This window comes from Chroicocephalus ridibundus, chromosome 1 (genome assembly GCF_963924245.1).
Source record: "Chroicocephalus ridibundus chromosome 1, bChrRid1.1, whole genome shotgun sequence".
In the NCBI taxonomy this organism is placed as follows: Eukaryota; Metazoa; Chordata; class Aves; order Charadriiformes; family Laridae; genus Chroicocephalus; species Chroicocephalus ridibundus.
The window spans coordinates 26,024,066-26,045,859 of NC_086284.1; the positions used below are offsets into that span (position 1 = coordinate 26,024,066).

Below are 21,794 nucleotides of genomic sequence, written 5' to 3' on the forward strand. Positions count from 1 at the left end.
TGCTTTAACTTGGTCAGCCCTGAATTGGTCAGGCAGTTGGACTGAATGATTGTTGTAGGTACTGTCCAACAAAAATAGTTATTCTATTCTATTCTATTCTATTCTATTCTATTCTATTCTATTCTATTCTATTCTATTCTATTCTATTCTATTCTGTTCTGTTCTATTCTATTCTATTCTATTCTATTCTATTCTGATAGATGCCTCCAGAAATTACACTCACTTGTAACTGGGAAGTAGCACGTGATACCCAGTTTATGTACAGCTCCCTGCTCTGTGCTTGGATTTGCACTGGTGGCCCAGTAATTCGTATTTCACAGCTAGCTTTTTGTCTCCTTTACTCTTTGTCAGATGTATAAACTTAAAAGAAGATCGCAAAATGAAAACATTTTCTAAACAGCTGATCTAAGTGTTCTTTATACCCGTTCAGTTGGCCTAGTTTTAGGTGCTTCATATTAGTCATTTCATAAGAAACAAGCAGCCATATTAAAAATGAAACTAGGTGCTTGTTATAAACTGATTTCTAATCCCATCCCTAATTTCCCACCAGGGAAGCCTAATCTTTCTGGAAGTCCACATGCTGAATCTTAGTGCTGGATAAGGGATTCCTGTGAATGTTAATTCTAACTTCATAATCAGAAAGTCTCTGTTCAGGGTCTTTGTTCTACTTCTGAAAGAGCTGGACTAGACATTCCACATGAGTTTTACCTCCCCTGTCTTTGGGGACTTCCTTTGGGCTGTGAATGTTTTGTGGGAAATAACTGGTCAATAGACTTTTACAATAGACTTATCACCTAAAATGCAGAAGAGAAGGCATTAATTAGATTTTTTTGAAACTTGACTGTGAAAGTTTGTCCTACTTTGTGACTGACATTTTATGCAAATTATTTAAAATACTTGTGTATTAATTAGAAGATGTATATATTATCATATTTGTTATGTTCTTTGGCAATACATGTTCTGAGCAATACAAAAAGGGTCGTAACTTGGCAAATTGTCTGTGTACTCAAAGTTGGCAAGGTCACTGGGGAATTTCAGAATTTCAGAGTAGGTGTTGGGATTGTTCACTTTCTAATGGGAAAGGCATGTACTTGTTGATAAAATATGCCCAAACTCCTGGTACAGGTGAGAAGGATATGGTAGGCCTGAAGCCTATTTCCTGATAAGAATAAGGGTTGTAGTTTATGGGGTGCATCTTGTCTTCTCACTTTCCCTGTCTGGCTGTTGGTTTCCAGCCATGATCTGACATGGAGACAGGTAAAGAGATGATGCCTGGCTCATCAGCAACCACAGCGAGTGTCTGTCATCTTCCATAGCTCAGCTGCATGTACAGAAGTTCAGTTTGAGAGTGGGTATAATACAGCAGAGCTGTTTAGTATAGTTTGATGCAGCATAATCCTTGTATCCCGCTTGGGATACACTTTTGATGCATGGACAACTACAAGGGTGAAAAACTGGCTGGTTTGTTGGGCCCACAGACTGGTAATTAATGGATCGCGCTCTACCTGCAAGCCAGTTACGAGCTGAATTCCCCAGACATCTGGGTGGGGACATATCCTGTTTAATACTTTTATCAGTGACATGGAGAAGGAGACGTGATGTCTCCCCATCAAATCAGTGGATGACACAAAACTGGGGGGAAGCAGGGGATTTGCTGGAGGGCAGGGCTGTCATCCAGAAGGACCTGGACAGGCTTGGAGGAATGGGTCAACAGAAACCTCATGAAACTAAATGAGGACAAATGCGAAGCCCAGTGCTGGTGATGGAGTAATCCTCTGCATCAGTACAGGCTGGTGAGCACCTATGCAGAAAATGTCCTGGGAGTTTGGTGAGCAGTGAGTTGGGCATGAGCCAGCAGTGTGCAAAGCCAGCAGTTGCCAAAGATGGGCAACAGCATTCTGGGCTCTATTATCAGGAGAAAAGCCAGTAGAGAGAGGGAAGTGATTATCCCCTCTACTCAGCACTTGTCAGACTGCATCTAGTTATACTGCATCCAGTTTTGGACCTCCCAGTACAGCACAAATTTTTGATGTTTGAAGGAGTTATCAAAGGCCTCTGAGATGGTGAGGGCTAGAGCGTTTCTTATGTGGGGAGGAGCTGATGGAACTGAGTTTGTTGAGCTTTAAGCACAAATGGCTTTGAGGGGGACCTGACAGCAGCCCCCAGTGCCTACAGGGTCATTGAGGAGACACAGCTGGGCTCTTCACAGTGGTCCATGGCAGGTGGACAAGAGACGATGTGCATGACATGAAACAAGAGAGGTTCAGACTGGATATAAGGAGAACGGGAAATCGTCCCACAAGGACAGTGAAAACTGTTCAGTCTCTCTGTCCTTGGAGGTTTTCGGGACAAAGCCCTGAGCAACCTGGTCCTGAATTCAGTGTTGACTCTGGACTAAAGACTTCCTGAGGTCCCCTCCAGCCTGAAAGGGTCAATAATTCTATGACAATGGGCCTCTAAATGAACCAAAAAGATGCTGAAGGTGGAGTCCTTAAAGAAAAGGGAAGGAGGAAGTGCTAGCTTATATCTGCAAGGAAGATGTTTTTTATCCCTGCAGTCATCATGTCGTCTTTTTTTTTTTTTTGAAAATTCAAATTATAGATGAGGTTTTGCACATTTAGGAGATGATTGCTTTCCAGTTTTGATAATTATTTTATATACTAATTCTTCCAGTCATTAGACATAAATTGCAGTACTTTGCAAACAGAAGATCTGATTTATTGTCTGACCTGACTAGTAATGAAGCGTTTTGACAGTATCTGGGCTAATTCCCTGCTGTGTAAGCATATGTAGCTTCTTTGAAGTGAACGGCACTACATGCAATTGTACTAGTGGCAAGTTTGGCCCATTTTTATTAAAATACAACAAATAGGTTTTGTGATCGTTAATTATTTAAATGTTCAGACAAGGACTTGCTGATGAGCAATTATAAGAAAATCTTTCCTCTGACACAAGAAATGTCAGATATTGCTAAGAAAACCAAATGAATGTGATCTTCAAAGCTAAACATATTGAACACAGAGGGCGTCTATTCAATAGGTACAACACGCAGATGAACACACAATCCTACATCAACTCCAGTGCTGTTAAATCACAAAAGCTTTAAGAGGCCTTTTCCCATCTGTGTTCCAAAAACTATAAACAACAAGATCATAATTTGATTTTTGAGTGACATCATAGAGCAGGATAGAAATATTTTACATGTTATTGTCTTTAGGACCTTCTCTGTTCTGACATTTTCTTTGGATATTCTTTCCCACTTTAATTACACAAGTGAAAATCCTTTCAGGATAGATTCAGTTTATAAAACCAAAAGCTGTGTATGAGGAGAAGGCAGTGGAGCCTAAAAGGCTGTGGTAGTGTTTTCCTTCTCTTGGGAAGTGCCTTAATGAAAAGCTCATCTTTAGGGTCAGATTTTAACTTCTTTGGCAAGTAGATTGCTCTGTGGGTTGAGAAACTTGTTGAACGGTACTTATTGCACAAAAATAGCAGGTTGGTTCTGATTTTTGAGTTTTACGTGACATTCTGGAGGTTGCAATCTGACTTTCATATTGCTAATGATCCTGCTTTAAAATCAGTCAATTTTGTATATGTCATTTGTATCCTCACATCTGCAAAAGCCACTGTCTTCAGCTAATCCTGTCCAAATCACATCTCCATGAGTGCACAGGAGAGGAATATCTATCTGAATTACCGCTGAACTCTGTTTCCAGTTACAGCAGCGAAACTAATTGTTGAAATGTGCGGAACGCAAAGATTACACTAGTAAATTGAACAATACCAATGAAAATTTCCAGGCACTGGAACTCAGTCACCTGTGGTGACACACTACTGGGACAGTCCTTACGCAGTTTTGCCAGAGGCCAGCCATTTTAGGGCACAGTTTAGGAACTAATCTGGAGCAGGGATACCCTCTTTCAGAAGTTCTCAGTGTATAAGTATGGCTGAGGACTGGTACCATGCCAGTTGTCCTCCTTGTTAGAGTGGTCGTGGACATAATGACAGTAATGTGTATTTGAGTTAGGAGTAGCACACTGAAAATGGGCTTTTATTGTCCATAACATTCTTAATATTGCTCCACCAGTGACCCTCTGTTTAGCTATGTCAGGAAGTTATGATATGACCAGAGCACAAAACCTTTGAAAATGTAGTTTGAAGAGGCTGTGGGTCCAGAGTGCTGCCTAACTCAATGCACTAATAGTCATTTTCTGATTGTTAGCTGGGCATATAGGTTGCCGTAATAACTTGTATATATCAGATTTTCCAGAATAAACCTCTGAAAGATATCCAGCCAACAATTTATGATCATAGAATAAGTTAAAAATCTATAGGAGGTCTATTACACATGCTGTTGTTTGTCTGCGTGCGGCTAGAGGTACCAGGACTATCCATGACTCTACTAACAAATGGCACAGATAAACTGATGTCCTCTTGAACGCATGTTTGTCTCGGATGGAGCTAGTTGTAGCAGTGCGATCATTGCCAGGGAGTGAACTAATAATTGTGCAGCGTGGGCAGTTGGTCTGGGTGCTTGTGCTCAAGCCTTGGTCTGCTCCTATTTAGCAGATTGAGGCAGCTGTTATCCCTGACAGCTGTGCTGTTGTGCCTCGTTGCATTTCATAGCCAAGCGATTGAGCGTCAGTCCCTGAAGTGTTTCCACTTCACTTTTTAAGTTTGTGTTTTGGTTTTCTTCAACAGAAATTAAAGCACTTTTTTACTTTTACAGATACGTACTCATCTCACTTAACTTTAAACCATCCAAAAGTTATGCATCTCCCCCGACCCCATCACCTAGACTTCGGGATAGTTGAGGTAAAGCATGATGCATTGCTCTGTCTTAGAGACCTATCTAGGGCTGATTGAATCCCGTGTGGAGGTGTCTCCTGCTCTCTATTCACTATAGGGAGGGAGCTAAGGTGATTAGCTTGGACTAGACACCTAAGTTTTAGATTGCTAAAATTAGCTAAGTCCTACCCACAGCTACTACATTTATCTTCAGCTTCTCTTTTTCTATTTTGTTTTTAATTTCATGCCTCTCTACTCACCCGTTTTCTATGTCTTCTGCAGTTTGTCTCTATATTCATCGTCCCACATGTACATGTAATTTCCTTTAACTTAACCATGATCTCCAATGCTGGAATGGGAAATAGGATTCTACAATACTTGTGCTCCACTCTATTTACTGAAACATTGATTTTGTTAAAGCATTTCTGTACTGAAAAAATCAATAAGGCTATATAGAAGGCAGAAGCAGTAATGTAGAGGCATCTTGCTAACTTATAACGAAAGAGCTGATAGCCAGAGTTGAACATCATCCAGTGAAAGGGAAACCTCTGGTTTCTAGTTGAGGGCAAATGATAGTGTGATACTCTGACACCCTGTGTTACGCACCTGCCTATCAAGGGTAGCCACAGCCCAACAAGCTGCAAGAAGAAAGAGCAAGCTCTGGAGAAAATAAGGGACTGTCACCTATAAGTTGTTGGCCATAATATTTTTTGGGCCATAGTGAGTATGCAGAATCAGTCTTTTTATATGAATGTAAGTGTGAACTTCTGTTGAAATAAGTAGAAATTTGCAGACTTTTTCAGTAGAAACTGATTTTTGTGTAAGGTCCCTCTCTCCCTGCAGGAGGGAAGGACATGCTAATAATTTCATTTGATTTGTGTAACAGCCACTGATTTTCAAGTGTTTCACCTGGAAAACTTGTATTGACAGAATGTGTCACTTTTCCAGATGAAACTTTATCAATTCAGGGATGAATTTCAGGTACACCTTTCTGTGATGGATAAGCAGCAAAAGAAGTTTGTTTTAGATAAAGTTTATTTAATGCTCATTTCAGACCTCATCCACTAAAGCTGCTTAACAGGAAATATCTGTTTAACTGTATGCAGGTTGTTGAGGAAGAGAAAGACGATTCTTTGAGACTGAAGTTGCAGGTTTTCTTACTTCTTGACTATTTTCCAAATGTTATCAGCCAAAGGCAGTGCAGAAGTGCAACCACGTTTTTGTATGTTGTTTCTTACCAATGTCTTGTGTGCTTGTTGTTACAGCTTTTAAAGTGGTCCTTAAGTCATCTCACAGTGAAATGAGTCACATCATCTTTCATTCCCGTGTGGTTGGAGATTGTTAGCAGGAGTAGGAGGGAACCCCATGGAGAGATTGCGGAGAGATTGTATTATGGATGCATATATATAGGCATTATAGACAGTGCATTAGAATGGCAGATACCCAGAGAAAGGCTTTATGCATTGCGAGGGTTGTGTGTTGGCGGTTGCAAATGCTGTGATAATGAGCGATCGCAGCTGTGGTGGGTTTCCAAGCAGACTCCTGGCAGTGAGTGGGTGAGTCCCCACGTGAGGCAGTGGGAGGACATGCTGATGGGAGCAGCACTGCCTGGTGCAGGGACCGGGGACTGGGTCCCCTCGGCTGCGGTGGTTCTGCATGTGCACACTGGCAAGGCTGGCAGCTAAGCCAGGGCCTGTGATGGGGTTTTCTTCCCAAAATGGGGTCTGTAGTGCCCGTGATGTCCTGTCCTCCTGCAAATGGCTGAGCTCAACAAACTTCAGCAAACCTGGCAGAACACCAGGAGCCTCGTGGACTTTATTTTGTACAAAACTTTCAGGAATAGGCAGCAGGATGGAGGGAAGAGACACCATTTGTGCTCCCTGAGGCCTGAGGAGCGGGTCATCATCAGCAGGGTTATAACCAGCATCCAGAGCAGAGGGCACAAGGAATGCCCCATCTCAAGAAAAAAAAGCAGTTGAGGTTCACCCCTTTTTAGTATACCTTCAAAACCCCGGGAGAGAAGCCTGACGGGGATGGCAGCACAAGCCCCTTTGCTTGCTGGGGCATTGGTTGGTGTCTGTGGAAGACCCATTCAGTTTGTGAGCTCAGACTATGAAATAAGTGTGCCTGGGGCCCCCAGGCCAGCTTGCGTGGAGGTTCCCTGTTCCACAAAGCTCCATGTCCTCCCCTTGTCCCCAGCTGCCGTCAGAGGGATGTGGCAGGGCAGGGGGACAGCCCGGCCTCCCGACTGTGAGGCTGGGTGGCCATGGCCTGGTGGTCCATCTCCTCCTGTGGGCCATACTTGGCCATGGCCGTGGTGTCCTGCATCCTGCCACAGCACATTTGCATGTCCCAGGAATGGCAGAGGACCGGCTCAGGTGACAGGAGCAGGTCCCTCCCTGTCTTGTGCGTCTGTGTCTCCTCTCCTGCCTGGTGTCCCACTGGGCAGCCACTCCGTGGAGTGGCAGGGCCTCTGCCCCATCTCAGGTGTTGGAGGGGATTTTGGTATCATATATGGCCTCCCACCCGGCTCTGGCTCACGCCAGGCATGTGTCCCCACCGTGGCCTTCAACAGGGACTGCTCAGCTCCTCATGGAGGAGCTTTTGAACCCTCACAAATGACACATCGGGGCTGAGGTAAAATGGATACCAGGGCTGCCGCTGCCGTAGCCTGGGAGATGTCCGTGAGATGTCCCCGTGGCAGAGACTGGGTCCTGCGGCGAAACCCGTGGTCGATGCCTGGGACGTGCCTCTTCTGCTGGGCCCCTAATGCACCCTCTGGAATAACTCAATAAATTTAACTTTATTGAAGTGAAAATAAAATCTTTGCCTCTCTGAATGTATGAGTTTTTTCGGTAACATTGGAGGCCTAGTATTTGAAATTTGTCTTTAGTGACAGTACCTTCAGAAGCTGCAAAATAATCTGGCATCTTCTAATTGTCTTCATCTTGTTTGCTGCCCGCAGTCTGAGACAAACTCGCAAACCCAGCAATATTTTTGATCAGTGGGTCCACTGCCAATGTCAAAGTACGTTATGAACCAACAGACAAACATTTCACAGATGTAATGTGATACGACCCAAGCTTCAAGGCCAGAAATATTTAAGTGCAAAGAAAACTGATGCTTGCAGAGATACCTTAAAAATTTATCTCCTGGTACATGTAATGTAATTTTTCCATCTGTTTGCTGCATAGCTAAGGAATGCAAAAGCTAGAGTATGGTAAGATTATAATCAGATTCATTTGTTTTTCAGTTACTGCTGGGTATATTTTATTTCTGAGGTTGGGACAAGATCCAGCATTTTTAGCCTGAATGTGGATAACACGGGTTACAGTTTATTCCTGAAAATGTGGGGCTGCTTATTTTTCGTATGTTTGACATTATATAATCACAGATATTATAATTATAGATATTCGTTCTTAGTGGTGAAATGTGGCTAGTGTAACAACATTCTTTAAATGTCTGTCTCCGTTTCAGTGAGAAATAAACACTTGGCAATATCCCCTTCTGCCACTTAATTAATTTGAATCATGTCAAATATGTGAGCTGGGAGAAGAATAGAAATTCTTAAACCCCAGAACACTTAAATAGGGCATGTGTCTGTCATGGCCCAATCCTGATATTAGTATCAGTGTTTTTGATGCTGTATCATAGGAGCTGTAGTAAAATAGGAGGAAATCCAGGAAGGAATAAGTTGGCACAGTGAGGGAGGTGTTATAATGCTGGCAAGCACATCAGCTACTCACCAGTCATTTCAGTGAGCATGACCGAACCCTGGTCGTGGTGGACCAGTGGTAGCAGCTAGAAGATATATTTGCTGCTGGATTTCTCTTCCCAACAAGGTGCATCAACAGGGATCTCTGGAACTGAAAAAAACACCTTTCCTATTCTCCAAAGTGTCTCTCAAAGTGGGGATAGAGAAGAGAGCCACAATTGCTGGTTTTCAATTTCTTTGCTGGAAAGAGTTCTTTCATTAACTTCTGAGCCAGAATTGCTTTATTATTTAAACAAAAGTGTGGAAGTACCTTATGGGTATGAACCTCATAATGTAAACAAGTTGTGAGATTGCACCGTATTTAACACCTGCAGTTCACTGTATTAATGCTCCTTATTGCTTTAGACCTTGAGCACCTGAGAAGGAGTACCTGAGCACAAGTCATAGAGGCTTGCCTTCTTGTCACATGTGTTCTGTTTGTCAGTCTGGAATCTGTTTTTTCTCCTATATCTAAATGCAGAAGCTGGGAATGGGAAGGCTAGAGAGCAGCGTTACATTAAGCAGTGAAGCTTCTTAAGAGAGTCTAGGTGAGCTTTGTGTCAGGTATGCTCTTCTGTGTGCTTCTGTCAAGGATGATGATGCTTTGCTCCAGAAAACATTAAATTATTCACCTCACTGATGCAATTTCCTGCGATATACTGTAGGATACACAGTTTGACATTTAGACAGATAATCCAAGCAATATTCTGTGGAAGATTGTCTGTAAATAGTGTAAGAAGGGTCAAGCAAAGGATATCCTCTTTAGCAAATGTGGTATGAAATGTCTAGAATAAACCGGTAGGGGGGAGCCTGGGTGTGGGTACTTTGATAGCATAGGATGTTGCTTCTGCTAAGTGTTTTCTCCATAGGCTTCATAAATTGATACCATGAAGTACTTTGTGATCTTCTCCATCCACATATGCTTACTACATGTAGTTTTCATCTTACCCTGGGGTAGGGCCTCAAGCCGGTGCTGGAGGGAGAAGCTTTCCCTAAAGGCTGAGTAACTCAAGGCTTAGGCAGATACATCACTATTGTAATAAGCCAGGCAGAAGCAAGAAGGGGTGGTTGGTCTGAGGAGATGTTTTTGGACCTCCTGGTGGTGTCCCAGGAAGCAACCAGTGATGTTCTCTAGAGCCTGGCTCAGCCAAGGAAACAGTGGCATTTCTGGGAACAAGGAGCCCCTGCTATTGTTGGGATATTCCCAACTATTCCCCACTATATCCCCATCACCTCTGTGCCTGGTTGAGCACCTCTGTCAATATTCCACAGCCAGAGCAGCCATCCTGCCCTTTGCTTTCTCTCTTCTTGCAAAGCCTAGTAGCCAGTTCATCCCCTTAGGAGGTCTCACCACTGGCCGCTGCATTGCTTCTCTAACATTGATGTGGTTGTCTTAGCAACGGCAAGAAGTTTAGGGCAGGGGTGAGATGTGACCTCCGTTCCGTACAGCGCAGTGCAGAATTCACATAGCTATACAAACGTTTTATGATAATCATTTCCCTTCCCTCGACATATTAGCCTGCTTTTCTTTCACCAGCTGAACCTCATTTTGTTATTTGTTGCCCGTTAGGACTGCTTCTAGGAAGGACTGACAAAACCGTTACTGAAATTGTTCACTTAAAGTTATGTATGGTGTTCAAAGCACCTGCTGTTTTGTTGAAATGTGCAGTTCAGTAGTTTTCCTAGCCTTACAGTGATTGTGGGATGCTATGCTAGCGACAGCAGCACGCAGCAACATAAGCACCACTGCTTGTACAAAATGTAATCATCAGTGTGGCATCAGAAATGAAAACCAACTGAGAAAATGTTATCTAGTGGTAGGAAAGTGCTCTGCTAATAATGAATCGCAAGTACAGGCAGAGAGCAGGGCATTATTCCCGAGAGAACTGGCAGAACAGAGACATAAGCTGCCTCTTTTGAAGAGAGAAATCTCTATGAGAAATAGGCCACACGTGCTTGTTTAGTGGAGAGAAAGAAATGAAGATAAGACCTAGTATAAGAACACAGATGGAAGAATTATTTTAAAGCAGTTTCTGACTTTTTCATAGCAAGTTTAACTCGCAGTGTCCCACACCTGCCCTTGCAACTCCTAACTCATTGCCTCCACTTGCCCTTGTCCTGCCCCTCTGGCCTGAGGGCTGGGCTGCCCCTTCGTGTCCCTGCCATTAGTAGCTTTTATCTTGGCCTTGCCAGCATGGAGATTGCTTGCCCGGTGTCATAGCATATGTTGGAAATTTGGCTGGGGTGGCTCACTCAGTCCAGGATCACCTAAGCGTCTGTGCTCCCTGCTTCCCGGCTCTGCCAGCTCTCAGAGCCTGGTACACAGCCGGACAGATACGATAAAAGAAGTTAAAAGGGCTGCTACTGCATCTCGCTAGCAAGAGGTAATTAGCCAGTTGGGAGCCATGTGTCTGGAGAAAAATTCTATCTGTTGTTCCAGGAGAAGCAATATTTCTTCCTGAGGGATTTTATTCTTCTGTTATTCTCCGAAGATGGTGCCTCTGATGTCTAATCATCAGCGGGAGTTGTGGAGGGACAGAGCATGGCCAGAGAAGATTAAATCTTCACGGTTTCCAGCTGCCATAATCGCTTTTTTTAGCTGCTAATATCTTGACTGAACTGTGATTTTTTTAATTTTTTTTTTTAAAAAGACGCTCATAATTGGCTGTGTTTTGACCCTAGAAGGAGAAAAAATGCATGCAAGAGACAAGACACCGTCTGCAAATCCGTAAGCTGCAGAGGACAAGGGCACTAAGACTTGTAATGCATAGTGTCACACAGGTGTCTCAGCGTGCATTTTTCTCTAGGCTGATGCCTAGAAATGCTTACCCTGTTTCGGTTAGTATCTCCTGGAGGGTTTCTGCCTGAAGGAGGCGCTTTGCAGAGAAACTCAGCCTTAGCAGTCAAAGGGGCTAAGCACAAACTCAGGGCAGGACTAAATCGTGTAATGGGTTGTGCAGCCTGTTGTGCTCGCCCAGTGTTTGGGGAGGGGGTCCAGCCTGCCAGCCCCCCTGCTTCCGAGGGCGGCCCTGGGACTTTCTGCAGCTGAGCCCTTGGGTGCTGCTGGCTTTAAGCTACCTGGCACAGCAGAGATGTTTCTCACAGGGCTTCCCATTGCAAGAACTGAATCATTTTCAATTTGCTGTTCAGGTGGTTTTCCTTTTGGGGCTCAGACAGCACGGAGAAGGAAAATTGGCTAATCATTTTTGCTTCTGTTTACAGTCAGTTACTCCCTCTCAAGTGGTATCAGACATCCACATTGAGGGACCATGTTTATTTCTGCAGAGAAAGCCCTGACTCAAATATAATTAAAATCATATAAACATTTGTGTTGCTCTTATGGAGTGTAAATTTGGACAAAATTTTCCATGAGAGGGTGTCTTCTAACCAAAGCATCTGTCAGTGTATGAAGTTATGTTCATATAGGTAGGTAAATATGTGTCATCTACTTTCATGTATGATACTCAGTAGATGATGAAAATAAACTAGGGTAAAAAGAAAAAAAAAGATAGAAGATGGAGAAGGTAAACTGGCAGGTATATTACTGGTGAGCAGAGAAAATTGGAAGACAGGCTGACAAGTGAGGACATGCTGCTTGCTTTTTTCTGGGCAATCATTTCTGCAGGGAGCATCTGCGCTGCGAGCATCCTTTGCAGCAGCTTCCCGGGAAAGGTGCATAACCCCAGATTGCCTCATCTTCAATGCATATTATACCTCATCCACACTTCAATTGATTCTGGTTCCTTCTGTTTTCAAATGTAAATACAATTCTGGGGCAATGATTGAAGTCCCTTCTCTGTGGATAGGAGGTGCCGTGGAGCCAATGGGATGCTCGTGCCTGAAGTGGCCAGAACATGCGAATCTGCTTGATGCACCCTGGGCCCCAGGTAGGGTGTTCAGTGTGTCCCTTGCCAAGTTCAGCTCCAGCTGCGCCTTGGCCTTCTTGACCCCATCCTGACCCCATCCCTACACAACCGAGCAGTGTCCCTATACACTTTCCAGGATACCTGTCCCTGCTTCTACTGCCTGTGCATTTCTTTCTTGCCCTTTAGTTTGACCAGCAGGTCTTGACTCAGCCATGCCAGTCTCTGGCTTTCCTTTCCTGATTTCTTACACCTGGGGATCAAGAGCTCTTGCACTCTATGGAAAGAGTCCTTAAATATCTGCCAGCTCTGTTCTGCTCCCTTGTCCCTGAGGGCAGTTTCCCAGGGGGTCCTACTGACTAACTCCTTGAAGTGCTGGAAGTTTGCTTTCCTAAAATACAAAGTCCTAACTTTACTCTTTGCCTGACCCATATTCCTCAGGACTGCAAACTCCACCAGTGCATGATCGCTGCAGCCCAGGCTGCCTTCAGTCTTGACCTCACTGATTAGCTCACTTCCATGCACGTTTAATTTACTCTTATGTAAATACTGATGTGATTTTACCACTGTGTAGATGTAGTCTCGGTGGGTTACTTGTAGGACTGCATAAAAGAGCACCAGGGGCTATTTCCTTGGACCAAAGCCTCAGGAGCTGATGGTCCCTCATCCATAGCAAGCAGCACTAGTGCTCCCAGTGATGAATCAGTGAGGAAGAGTCACTGTTGGAGCAGACCAAAATGGAAGCAAAACAGAGGTTAATCTGCATAGGCAGGGTTCAGGGTAGAAAACATGGGATCTATTTCCGTTAACTAAAAATTTGTGTGATACAGACACATGTATCAGAGCTGGTCAGCCTGAACCCTACAGTCAATAAGGAGAAATAAGCAATTCTGGGGCCACATTCGTATAGGACTTATTTTATTTAGGATGAGATGAATCCTACTGTTACTGAAGTTGCTGTTTTTCTCCATTGTGGACAGAGGGAATTAGCCATCTCCCTTGTGCATATTTACCTGCATTGTAAATGTCTTAGTTCAGATGAATCTAGTCCTGAAATATCTGTTGATTGATTTGTGTTTTGTGACACCTACCTTAGAAGTTCCTGAAAAGCTGCCCAGATAGATCTTACTTCCACCGCTCTATACCTCAATATGTGTGGAAAAATCCTGCCCATTATCTTTAGATGTTTACTTAAGGAGGGGCAAAGGGCTTGGCATGATGAACATGTTAAAGGTTTTCTTGCCGCCAAAGAAGTTTATGTCAGAAATTACTTTTATTTGCTGTGTAAATTGTTCTTTATATGAAGGCACTTCATCAAACCCATGTAATTTCAGCATACCTACCACTGAAAACACTAAATACGCTGTCTTTGATATCTTCAAGGGGATTGAAACAATCACCGTTAATCACCCAAAGATATGGAAATGACTTATCCAAGCAAAAAAGAAAAGCCACTTCCCAATCAAAGACAGTGCTTGACTTTCCTTTTAGTTACACTGGTGCAAATTGAGAGTTGCCGGTGTCAATTACATTTTGTCTGGATTTTCACTAGCTTAACAGAGATAACAATCAGGCCCCCTGGCTTCTAATCAAGTTTGATATTACCCTGGTGAGTTGTTATAATCCCTTAAATGGCACCATGTGGTAAGAAATCAATTGTGTTATGAAAATTAGTCAGCTTCTCAACTGTGGTAGTGTACTCTGGTCTAATTGTCTAATTTTACCTGCTAAATAAAGAAAATATTCAGAGTTCTCTATTATATCACAACTCCAGTGGACATCCATATTTGTAATTCTCAATGTAAAAAAGATGAATATTTTTGGTCAAGGAAGAGTTTTGAATATGCAACACAGAATAACTAGTCACTAGTAAGTACATTGTCTTAAAAAAACCCCTTATAGTTAAATTAGCACAAATAGTCTTTGATTGCAAACATCTATATAGCATTATATAAGGTCAGAAGTATGACAGATACTGTACCAGTGAAATAACAGAGGCAATTTATACAGCTGATGTAAAAACCATACCTTGCTTTATTGTACTGGTGTCCCTTGCCATTGTTTTTGCAGTTTGCTCATTGCTTTAAGTTGTGACTCCAGCTTTTGTGAGCATTGTTAGCATTGTGGGTCTTTTGGGAGACATGAAAATAGAAATAGTAAGTACATAACAAATATTTGCTCTTATACTGGATAAAGGCAAGTTGCACTCCCTTCCGTAAGCTGTTCTTGAAAGTTATATAAAAAGTGCAAAGATTTGGTTGACTATTTACTATGTTAGTAAATTCTAGGGGTTTGGGGTTTTTTTAGCACTTATGAACATCTATCAGCTCTGATTACTTGAGCGGTATTCCATACTTAGAGAGGTCTTGGTATTCTGTGGAAAATTTTCAGAGTTTTGGCTTTTGAAGGTAGTTTCACTTTTGCCTTTGATTGTTTTCTTCAGTACAACTCAAAACAATTAGTAAAGTCTAGAATGAATCTTTTCAGAAGTTTAGTAAAAATAAAAAAAGAAAATTAGGAGTTGAGAAGTATTTCTACCTTCCCCTATCAGACTGTTCCCAGAGGGCAGAACCAAGCTCAGAGTTTTTAATTTCTGTACGTTGAAATAATTCAGTTCATGAAATGAGCTGTTTGAAAAGATACTATTAATTGGCTTATGAACTTCAGAACCTGATAAAAATGATCCCATGATATCCATGAATATGGAATATGGATACTTGGAGCATGATGGGTTGAAAAGAGCAGAAACAGAAGTTTTATATCTTTTCACCTGTACACAGTGTGGTTTTATTTTCATATGAGTACACAGACAGCTTGGAAGAAATTCCATTTTCCTGTCTGCTATGTTTTGTGCTCAAATGCTTGGGCATGTTTGTTGTTTTTTTTTGCTGAAGGCAACCTCTTGCCAGCGCAGACAGTGCAGGTTATTTCCGCTGTTACATGCCTGTGATTCAGCCTGTGGAACTTATACGTAACTGAGCAATAGTCCTACAAGTTCTGCTCTGCACGGAAATGGTGTGTACGTGCTTCTCAGAAACTAATGCATCTAGAAGACAGTTCTGAATATTATAAATTCTATACTGGAAAAAAAACCCCCCAAAAAAAAAGCACACTGACATACCTACTCAGTAGGCTGCTGTTTGCCGTTGGAGCTACGTAGATGCAAATTTCTACCGTTTGGGAATATCTTGCAGTTGCTTTGACTGTGGCTCTAAAACCAAACCAGTAGATTCAGTTCACTCAGTTGCTTGCTTGGTCATCCTGCGACCAAGGGGAATAGATATAGTTTTGTTTATTTTCTGAAGAAATACCAATATGAATCACTGAACATTTATTTTGTGCTTGGAGTACTGTGCAGAAATGCCTCGGAGGACCGCAAGTGGAGTTGCTAGCATAAGCCATGAAAGGTGACTGTGGCATTTAGAGGCACTATGCAGTGAGAAAGTTACAACAGCTTGGTTTCTAGAAAGCCACATTACATTGCAAATGACCTGTCATGCTTTTCACTCAGCTGATGTGTCACAACACACCATCATCCTGCAACACTAAACTGCTATAACATGTATTGATCAGCTGTACTGTATAGGGTGTAAGGTGTTGGTTGCAGGACATGTGGTGTGGGTGAGATCAAGGTGAGCAACAGACATAAGCAAAAACTGAAATTCTTTCGTGGTCATGTATGTAATAAAAAAGACCTGATTTGTTGCACTGGGGAAACCCTCACGCACAGACTTGGATGTACACGTTTTCTAAAGCAATCAGAATTACTGGCATTAGAGACTGTTTGTCCTTCTGGATAAGTTCATGCTTCATGAAACCTGTCAAAATGTAACATCAAAACAATGGCATTTCATGGACTTTAGATAATATTTTAGGATTTCATATATCCTTCAAAGCACAAGCTCTTCACAGAACTAAACCTTACAGTGGACTATTAGAAGGAGTAGTGACTGCTAACATTCATCCCCAGTATGCTTCTCACACATTGGTCAGTGTATTATCTGCTTGTGGTATATTTTTTTACTTTGTTTGCTTCCTTTTTTTCTTCCCCACGAGGAAGAACGTGGCATGTGGGAAGGAGGCACTAATAGTGCTTCAGGATCATAAATTTATTATAATTGCTTTATTATGGTAGAAATTAAAAGAGCACAACAGAGGGAAGGTGTTTCATATAAAGTGACAGCTGATTTTCCTCTGCTTGCCCGTAAAATACCCCTTTATCCTAACCGTCTCTGAATATCACGCTTTATTTTCCAGAGAGAAAATTCTAAGCTTGGGGCACATTTCATTAAATCTTTGCAAACCTCTGATGCCCAGAATATGTTCTGCTTAGCATAATCACATTAATTTCAGTTTTCGCAGATGTATGTGTTCCACCCTCCACATCTCTTAATCGCTAATCCAACCTCCATGAAGGGCTTTTTGGGAAAAGCATGCCATATAAAATGAAATTAAATTGTTCTGGGGCTAGTTTCTGATGTTATGTGGAAGCTTTTACTCTTGGCAACACTGGCATAAACTTGCATTTCCTTCAGATGAAAAGTTTAGATGTGAAGCAAAGAGCCATGCTCATTTAAAGGCGGCCTGGTACACTGACAACACAGGGACTAGGCGTTTTCTCAGCCCTATTTCATCCTAATCGCTACTGGGGAATTTGAACATGATGGTTGTTCTGGGTGGAGTAGGTCTCACTGGTAGCTCATCAGTTCAGTCCTGCACAGGGATTATCCCTAATGCCGAGCAGGCACAGTGGCTTGACTGAGAAAGAGTCTGGAAAGAGTCACATATTTTTAAAATACTGTTATGTGTTTATATTCATACTTGTCAATCCTAAACTTGCCCTTTACTACTGTTTTCTGAGAGGGCAGCAAAATATACGACTATGGGTGAGGAAGAAAAAGGGAGAAACAAACAAATAGAATACTGTCTGTGACTGTTAAAAGTGGCAGATAAGCATTTATAATGATGATAAGGCACCGTGGAAGTCAAGTCTGGGAAAGGGCTTCAGTATTGAGTATTTCAGTGACAGCCAGCTCCTCTGGTTTCCTAGGATATTGGCCCCAGGTACAGGATTAATAAAATATTAACCTGACAATAGCTGCTTCTCCTGCATGCTATTGCTCATTATCTGAAAAAATAGTCCAAAGAACTTAATAAAAAAGAAAATATCATTATTTAAATTGTCTTCCTGCAATGATTTGCACACAGAAGTGTCATCGAAGGATCATTTCGTCTTGATTGTGTGCCATGCTGTGTATCAAATTACATCAGATTTATGCTGCAAGCAGACATTCTTCAGGAGCATCTGGCTGGCAAAAGCATCTTCTAGCCAAAAGGCAATGGAATTGTATAAATCATCCATTTCATGGATATAATTCTTCAATCAATCAGCAGAAAGGGAGTAAAAGTTCTGAATGTGTTGGTCATAATACATCTATCTAACCTGGGGTATCTCCCTTTGTCTGACAGTGACATTTGAAACTGTATGGGGCAACTCGTTTATCTGTGCAGGGCCAGATTCTGCCAACAGTGCGTTCCAACAACACATTAGTCCATAAATAAATGTAATGGGACTGCTTGAAAAATGGGATTCTGCTCTAGACTGAAAAAAAGTTACAGTATGTCCCTGAAAGTGTTGAACCTCAGTTAGAAGAAATGGATGTAAGGTACAAAAAAAGATGGCCTTCCCCTTCCTGGTCTCTGAAAACTTTTAGTGGCTTGCAGTTCATGGCTAATGTTTCCAGAAAAAAATAGATGCTTGCTCCCATTCCCTGCTCATACAAACGCTGGCAACAGATTTTGTGTGGAAGTGCAGTAAATTGTTAAAGGTCTTCCATTTCATGTTCAAGTTTAATTACTGTAATTTTCTTCGTGCAGTTTTTCACTTTCTACTCCAGTAATAAAGACATAGATAAGTAGTAATAAGATAATACAATAATAAAGAAGGATTATAACATGAAATGGAAATTAAAAAAAGCAAAGTTTCTGTGTCAGCAACACAGCATTAAAAAGGCATTAAGAAAAATTTAGGTCTGAGAGGAAGGAGCAATTTCTCAGCTGCTAAAGATTTAATCTAGACTGCGTTGAAGATGACAGGGATTTCCTCAGAGATTATGATAAAGCTTTTACAGGTGCCCACACCAGCACTCATAGTTTTGAAGACAGGGAGATCACTTTGTCTGGTGTTCGTATCTTTTCTTTCCAACTTCTGTATCCACAGTTTCCAAAGACTGGTGGCCTCACAGGAGAGTCTTGGGTGATCCATCTGGGTTAATAGAGCTAATGTTTAATTGTTTTGCTTTAGACCTTCTACTGGCACCACTGGTGTACCTGAGAGTAAGCCATGTGGCCAACATCTGCCACATGTCATTCAGTCATTCGTCTTATTTGCCTGGTACGTTTGCCTGCCTTTATGAAATTGTATCTCTTTCTTTTACTCCATGATCTCTGTTTTTTCTCTTCCTGGAGCAACCCTGATTTTCCATCAAGAGGTCTTTGATCTTTGCAGAACTTGACCAAGGCCCATAATGCAGAAAGCAGAACGTTGTCATCTCTTAATCACTTTCAGCACTTATTTAATTTGCTTCTTAAATTGAAGCAAAAGCCATAACTCTTCTACAGCACATCATTCAGATCCCTCTGGCAAATGCTGACCCAGACTGCTTTTTTCTCTGTGCAGTGTCGTGCTGGTACCTTAGGTTAGGTTCAAGGATAGGTAGTGTATTACAACATGGCACTTCAACACTAAGTCTTCTTACCTTGAGAAATTCATGGAGAAATCTCTGCCAAGAACCTCTATGAGAGTATAACCCAGGTGGATTGGACTGAATTTGCTTGCACAGGGACAGTTCAGCACAGATGTCTCCAAACCATGCCTTCCCAAACCTTCTGGTAGTATCATTAGCTTGCAGGCCAGTGGCCACTGGGCGGAGATGCCCAGCACTCATCGAGTTCAGTACAGTGTATTAACAGGTTCCAAGTAGCATTTCACATCTGTTTCTTGTATTTTGGGGAATGTCCAGGTGCTATTTCAGGTTTTGAAACAGAGTTTTAAAATTCTATGTTCATTGCATAGAAAGAATCAGGACTTAATGCAATACTGTGTAGGTATGCCTTGTTTCCAATATATAGTACAAAAAATATGAGGAAAGGAACAGGATTTTCATCATCAGTTACCCAGTACAGATCTGAGAAGTTAATTTTGTGCATAACTCTTTTGTCCAACTTTACTCTGAACTGGTATGTAGCTATGAGCTTGCATCACTTGCTGATACGTAAGATTCTTAGACATGCTATGAGCCGGAGTCAGAGGGAAGTTAATATACTTTTTTAATGCAAAGGTTTTTCTAGAGAGGTCTTTATAGGGCCAATGTGGGACTACCCAGACATAAGGAGTCCTCCAAAACATGCTAACCTCTTTCTTGCCTAAATGATATTTGTCTGGGAGGGACAGGTGATGCATGTCCCTGGCTCTCTGCAGATGTTCTCAGGTGACAGCATGCAATATTAATCAGCCTGCTGCATCCACTGAGCTGTCATGAAGGTTTCATGCATCCTAGAGTGCTGTGAAATCTGTTCCTCAGGGCATCCAGACCTTCCTGCATTCCTGGGACAGCAGAGACCCTGTGGGGTTGAGGATATGAGCTGCAGGTGGACAGATTTACCAAAGGGAGTCACTGGCCATCTTAGTCATTCAGGAATACAAACAGCCCTACCTTCCTCATAGATGCCATCATCTTCATCAGACAAGAAGATCCTAGTCAAGACAGCTAGTAAAAAGGCATGGATGGGTTCTAGCTTCTATTCTTCAAGGAGCTCAGAAGCAGAGGGTGGCAGGAACAATTTTAGGCTACCATCTCCAGTTGGAGGGTTGCTGGGAACCCAAATGCATCTCAAAACTAGGGAGGTTAGGACAATGAGAAATGCTTCTTTCATTATTTTGTTCTTCTGTGTCTGGGTTGCCAGTGCTGATCAAAGTGATTTTTGTATCATCTCTTGGCAGATTTTCCCAGTGCACAGCGGTTGGTAATTTACAGCAGAACACTTTCAGGGGTAACCATAACTGACACGTGAAAGTGGTTTATACTCATTTAAAAGCTTGAGTAATGCAAAAGTTAGGCAAGGTTTGCAGGAGAGGTAATATCGCATAGTATAACAGCTGATGTAGCTGAAAAGGCACGGGCACATTTCCAAACACCCAGGCCCTTCTCAGGAGTGCTACAGAGACAGCGACTATAGAGAAACAAAAATCCAGTGCCTCCCTTTCAAATGTGGCATTTCTAAAATGCCTCCCGGTGCTGCAAATCAGTACAAGTTTAGAATAAGTCTGATTTATAGCCATAGCACATGTTGTGAGTCTGGAAACTCAATAACATTTTATTACCTACTAAAGAAGTTGTTTATTTAAATGATTACTTCTTGTGGCATATACCAGAAGATAAACAGTGTATAAATGAGTAAACTGTGTGACTGAATGCTTTGTGACTAGCCTCTTCCGTTCATTTTATGCCATTCATTTCTGAATTTATTCCACAATAAATACAGATACTACTATTGCTTGTTCCAGAAAAGATAAAAAGTCTCGTCAGCTGCAGGAATCGGTGTACCTTACAAGAACCACATGTTTTATCAGATTTTCATTCTGATAAACAGTTGTAATTGAAATTGATAAGTTCCTATGTTCAGAGTGAAAAGCAATGATAATTCATGTGATAGTTCTCCCAGCTAAAAAAAAAACTAGGAAGCTTTATTTGAGAGATGCATAATGAAACATGATGGGAAGATGCCTTTTTCCATGGGCTCACATTTCCTTCCCTATTAGCATCATTTTTATGGATATAAAGGGGAAAAATCAGTTTCTCATCTGACAAAATGTATTTATCTTCTGCACATAATCTTGAACTAGCCTTTTTTCCCCCCTACTGTGTTCTTGAAAGTAACATTCAATGTAAGTTCATATCTGCAGCTGTTGTGCTAGTGAAGGTGCTCTCCCTTCCCTACAGAGGTATGGTATCTCATTTTGAAAATTGATGTGTAGCGCTCGCCTCTGTTGGTCCTCTGCCCAAAGGATTAGTGAAGGACTAACCTGTCCTGTGGTCCTGATCTCACCGTACTGAGAACAGAGTTTCTGCCTACCCAGTGTCATGGGGAATGTTAAGGGCTCATTTAGCCAAAGACTGTGTTTGGCCTTCTTTAATTGGGGAAATTGTGTGTGGTGGAGCTGAAGCTTTCTCTTTCCATATCCCTTTGCCTCTCTCCCTGACACCCCTTTTTTGCTGCCCTTTTGCTGCCTGCTGGGGAGGAAGGGAGATTATTTTGATGTTACCCTAAACATTTCTTGTCCTGTCTTCCATCTCCAAAACTGCTCTGTTTCAGTCAGTGGCTCACTTTTA

General features: G+C 42.0%; 1 protein-coding gene across 8 annotated transcripts in view; it reads left to right on the forward strand.

The window, feature by feature from the left end:
• Nucleotides 1-21,794, forward strand: part of MTUS2 (microtubule associated scaffold protein 2) — a 322,372-nt gene that overhangs the window by 64,596 nt on the left and 235,982 nt on the right. The window lies entirely within an intron of this gene.